The following is a 5,723-nucleotide window of genomic DNA, read 5'->3' on the forward strand; positions in this document are numbered from 1 at the left end:
ATATATATATATATATATATATATATATATATATACATACATATAAAAACGTTCTGTTAATTCACTTAAACTAAATATCATCCATTGACTATATATAAATTGATTTTATTAATGAAGCTGATTTCTTTTTTTTTTTAATACGAAACTCACTCATATTTTTAAGAAAATTCGAAATTATAAGACTGAAATCTTAACAGATCCATTAATATGCTTATCATACGTTCGAACAGACAATTGATCCTAACAGATCAATGTTATTGATTTTTTAATAAGGAATGAATTTTCTTGTCAAAATTTACATCGTAAAATTCTATAAAACAAGAACACGAAGCAATTTTCTGCATCGGATAGCTCCTTCTAACCAAGTAATGAAACAATCCGAGTTATTTCCTATTTAAATATTACATACACCAAAAGTCTAATTAATTTGCTTTAAGCCAGATATTAAAATAAAAACGAAAAAATGTTTAAATACACCAGGTAAAACATTTTCTTGACAAATTATATCATTTTTATAAAGATATACAACACAGGGTTTGTAGGACAAACACTGTGACAAGCTGATGGCTATATTATGTTCAGCTGTCCAACAATAACAAAACTGAGAGCTATCTCACAAAGGATCAATTATTTAACAAAATTTATATTTAAATAATGGATATATAATATACATAAACCTAAACAACTACATGTATATTTTTTATTAAAATAATTTTTTTAAAATTCTACATTAATTCAACATGTTTTATTTTTAAATTTCCAACGGAAAACGATATTAAATGAAATATGGGTCCAGATGGACTATATGTAATCTGAACCTTTCCCCCCTTATTTTTATTTTTTATTTTTTTACGGAATCCCACGTTTTAGGCTATGGAGATTCCGATTCTGAAAAAAAAATTTCAAAAATCTCAAATTCAAAATTTCTGGACCGAAATATGTAACAAACGAAAAAGCGCTTTTAAGTTTGCGCTTCAGATTTCATGCAAACAGAAATTCTGGTCTTATCAGCTGGATTAGAAGAGTAAAATAAGGGATAAATGAAATACAAATAAATCAAACCATTGGCAGAAACGATCTATATAAATGGATCAGTATATATATTAAGAGATTGTGTGAAATTATATATAAGTCTGTGTAAAGGATCGACCAGTTGTAAAAATGTTAGTTAATAAGTGAACCCCCATTTTGTAGTCACATCTACTTATAACAATAGTAGCAAATTGAATGTTTAAGAATTGAAATGATATATATATATATATATGCGTGTATATTGAATAAATGTAAAGAATTGTAATGGACGTCGCTAGAATATATGAGAATTAATAAAAGAAAAAAGGTTTGCTACGACAGGAAAGCCGGGGGAAAAAATCGAAGCACTGAGACGATGGCCAAGTAGTGAACGGGAGCCATGATAATATAAGTAGTATAGGATTTCTTTACTTTTGAGAAACTATCCATTATTAAGAGTTTAAAGAAATAAATGAACCTATGTGAAATCAATAACAGATAGTAGTAAACATAAATAAAACAAGTACTCTTACAGCGATGCAATTTAAACAAAGTTTCAATGAATCGTTGTATTTGTATATTTCTAGTACTGAAATCTGACAACAGGAATAAATCTAGATAAGGGCCACAAACTCAGGGATCAATTTATCATTACTTTACTATAATAATGTGATCCCCCAATTTAGAATCAAAATGAACGTAGTGTTACGAATAGAGTCAATGTTTTAAGTTTCTTCTTGTGTTTATTTTAATTTTGGGGAAATTCTCTACTTACAGTCTTTTTTTTTTTTTTCTTCTCACGTTAAACCAGGTAGTAACCGATGAACGTGCGATGCCTTATTAGAAATTTCAAATAAGACAAAACCGAACAGCTGCGCTTCAGAATCGGTAAGATTTAGAAAAATAACGTATTTCAATTTTTCGAAGGCAACCAATCAGATCACGGCTTAGGCATATCTGTCGTCTGCATAAAAGAAAAAACATGAATAGTTTTATAAATAAAAAATTATTTTCCGCAGAAGAAATCACTGTGAAATTCAAATTAAAAACTAAAACAATGGTTTGAACATAAAAATAAAATAATAAAAATATTATTATTCCTTCGGGCGAAGCTCGTCGTTAAACAGTTACAATGGCGGCTTTGACGAATCAGTTTGTGTATAAACATTTGATTTAGGTGAAAACCTCTTATTTAATAAAATTACTACGTTTAGATAAATTTTAACCTTGTAAAATATTAATTTAATCCATATCTCTAACTTTCGAAAGATGTGGAAAACATAAATTGCGTACAGAAGAATTTGTCGTGCGATTAACATGTTTTGATTCCAGTTCGTTTCGGTCCCAATTGTTAATTAGTAGTGAGATCGTGGGTGTCTTTTTTTGTTAGGAATTTCATCTACCTTTAACATTAAATTTTCATTCTCAATTTAAAATATTTATTCTACCGTCTTTTATCTCCACATTCTCAAGAAACGCGACAGAAAAATAAATTATTCTGAGTCATTTTCGGCATTTAGGATTTGACATTTTCATTTATACAAGAATAAATGTAAGACATGTACATCTAATAAAGAGATGTACATTTCATCAGTACATTTTATCAGATACCATGTGAAAAGGAATTCTAAGACATACCTATTATTTCAACGCTGTTAAAATTGCCGTTTTTTTTTTTTTGGTTTTTAGTTTTTTGGGGGTGGGGGCAGCAATATTTCAGTAAAATCAAGTTATTTTGAAATTTAGATATTCAACCTTTACTCAAAATTATATTATTGATGCTAAAATTATATTTTCAATCGACTCATCATAATCTCCCAATCTCTCTCTCTTATTATCAGTCATTTATCTTTTTCTATATCTTATAACTATTAACTCCCCCGCCCCTAATTCCCTGTGATCTCTGTCTCACATCACATCACATCTATTTCTATTGTCTCTGTTTTATCTATTCCGCCTCTGCTAACAATTGTTCTCTCCCAAACTCTCATTTTTATACTCACTCCCTTTCTCCACACACACACACATACATTTTCTTATATTCTATCTTTCTCGTGCTTTTGGTAAATCGATGATTCTATATGATCTGCTTTTACCTCCTTAACTTTCTCTCTCTCCCCCTCTCTTTCTAGCAGTCACTAACTTTTTCTCCTTTTTATTTCTCACATATCCTCGCTCAACTTGCTAAATACAACAACCGTATTTCCCTCAAATTACACCCTACTGTCTAAAGCAATAATAGTAATGCTTTTATTAATACAAATACACATTGGGGGGGGGGGGTTGTTCAATATTCACTATGCGAGAAAAAATTCGGATAGTCATGAACGGCATGCCTATTGGTTAGAGCTACCTTTTCACTAAACAATTTCTTACTTTTAATAATTTTCTGACACTCTTTTTCTCATTCATTCATTCATTCGTTCATTCATATCATACTTGCTTCATTCACTTTCATTATGGTATGATTAAAGCGGAATACTGAACTGGATATGTTTCAGTATCCCCAGTTTGTTATCTCACTGATCCAAGTTCTAATCCCACCAGAGGAAAAAAATCTAGTATAAATTTAAGGTGACGAGGTGGCAGAAGCATTAGCATACCAATCAAATTGCTCAGCAGTATTTTGTTCGTCTTTACGTTCTGAGCTCAAATTCTGCCAAGGTTGACTTTGTCTTTGAGGGTTGATAATGTAAGTACCAGCTGAGCACTGAGGTCGATGTAATCGACTTACCCCTCCCCTAAACTTGCTGGCCTTGTGCCAAAACTTGAAACTAATTTAGCATAAATGTACAAGCATATATTCTTTTACTCTTTTACTTGTTTCAGTCATTTGAGAAAATCGACCCCAGGACTTATTCTTTGTAAGCCTAGTACTTATTCTATCGGTCTCTTTTTGCCGAACCGCTAAGTTACGGGGACGTAAACACACCAGCATCGGTTGTCAAGCAATGTTGGGGGACAAACACAGACACGCAAACATATACACACATATACATATATATGACGGGCTTCTTTCAGTTTCCGTCTACCAAATCCACTCACAAGGCTTTGGTCGGCCTGAGGCTATAGTAGAAGACACTTGCCCAAGGTGCCACGCAGTGGGACTGAACCCGGAACCATGTGGTTGGTAAGCAAGCTACTTACCACACAGCCACTCCTACATTATATACATGCTATCAAGATTACTGTGTTGTAGCTTGAACATCTGACAGGTATATTACATGGTACATTCCTTGAACAGCTGACCCTCTTTTTGCAATGAGTACAACTCAGTTGTATCACATTACTCTTACCATGCTGGTTTTAAACCCATTAGACAGTTTTGTTCAAATTGGGTCTTGCACCAAGAGAAGACCCCACACACATGCTCAAACAGAGATTGCTATAATGAATTTTTAGCATATCAAACCCTCAATGCTTTTTGGCTGGGACTAGCATACTACACAAAACATAAAACATCAATCTTCAACTTTTGTAGAGTAGAGGGCCCCACTGACAATTCTCGAACTGGCCCTGATGCTGAATACATTCCAATAAAATTTTGCCAATCACCTAGAAAGTTGGCCATTATCAAACTAAAAAGCTGGGCACTTTCAGCATCAATTATCAGTGTTGCTACTTATAATGACCCTTCTTCTTTAACCCTTTAGTGTTTAAACTGGCCACATCAGGCACCAAATATTATACCTGTCTTATGTTCAAAGTAGCCAGATCTATCCTCTCTCCTCTACCCTACAATGTCATTCTAAAAATAAAACAATCACATCATCAAAATCTCAAAGCTTGAAGATAATACATGATTAATTCAAATCAATGCAAATAAATAATCTGAATGCTAAAGAGTTAACCTGTTTGATACTAACCCACAGTGACTGCTTCTGGTTCTTATAAAATGTTTAAATTTAACTGTTTTAAAAATGTTTATATTTAAATTGAAAACTTTCATCAAAATTTTATGAAAAAAACTTTTATGTTATGTTCTAAAATACCTGTTTAAAGTTAGGTCTCTTCAAATTCTTGATTATTTTCAAGGGTGGATAGAATTTGTTGAGGTGGATTTTTCTATTGTTTGGATGCCCTTCCTGTTGCCAACCTTCACCTGTTTCCAAGTGAGGTAATATTTTCCTATGACCAGACGTTTTCCTGGAGGTTTGGTAATGAAGGACACTGCTCATATGATGCAAGGCAAGGAACCAGTAATACGTGTGCAAACACATATATATTATGAGGGGGTACCCAAAAGAAACTGGAATTTTGCAATATTTCATTCACTTAGTTTTACATGTTTACACTTTTATTGCCTTCAAAGTATTCTTCATTTGAAACAATGTATCGGTCCAGATGTGTTTTCCACTATTCAAAGCAGTCCTAGAACTTGTGAAGTGATGTCTTTTAATGCCTCTGGTTTTTTCTTCACCTCTTCCACATCTGCAAAACATTTTCCTTTAAGGACTTTTTTCATTTGGGGTAACAGAAAAAAGTTGCAGGGAGCATGATTGGGGGAATAAGGAGGGTAGGTAAATGGGCTCATGCCATTTTTGGTCAAAAACTGTCTCGTACTCAAAGCAGTGTGTGAAGGTGCATTGTCATGATGAAGCCACCACTCTTCATTGTGTCACTGGTCAGGGCATTTTCATTTTGCTTCAGAACTGCCAAATAAAATGTTTAGTTAACAGTTTGACCAGGAGGAACAAATACTGTGTGAACAA

The 5,723-nt window shown here is 32.8% G+C and overlaps 1 protein-coding gene across 1 annotated transcript in view; it reads right to left on the reverse strand.

Moving 5' to 3' along the window:
• LOC106877940 (ubiquitin-conjugating enzyme E2 S) overlaps positions 1 to 2,971 on the reverse strand; it is a 50,319-nt gene extending 47,348 nt beyond the window's left edge. Inside the window, exons 1-2 of the mRNA XM_014927019.2 lie at positions 2,650 to 2,971; positions 1,787 to 1,975 (exon numbers count right to left, since the gene is read on the reverse strand). The gene's annotated coding sequence lies outside the window, so the exon portion shown is untranslated. The remainder of the gene's footprint in view (positions 1 to 1,786; positions 1,976 to 2,649) is intronic.
• Positions 2,972 to 5,723: the final 2,752 nt, after the last annotated feature.

This window comes from Octopus bimaculoides, chromosome 2, assembly GCF_001194135.2.
Source record: "Octopus bimaculoides isolate UCB-OBI-ISO-001 chromosome 2, ASM119413v2, whole genome shotgun sequence".
Taxonomy (NCBI): Eukaryota; Metazoa; Mollusca; class Cephalopoda; order Octopoda; family Octopodidae; genus Octopus; species Octopus bimaculoides.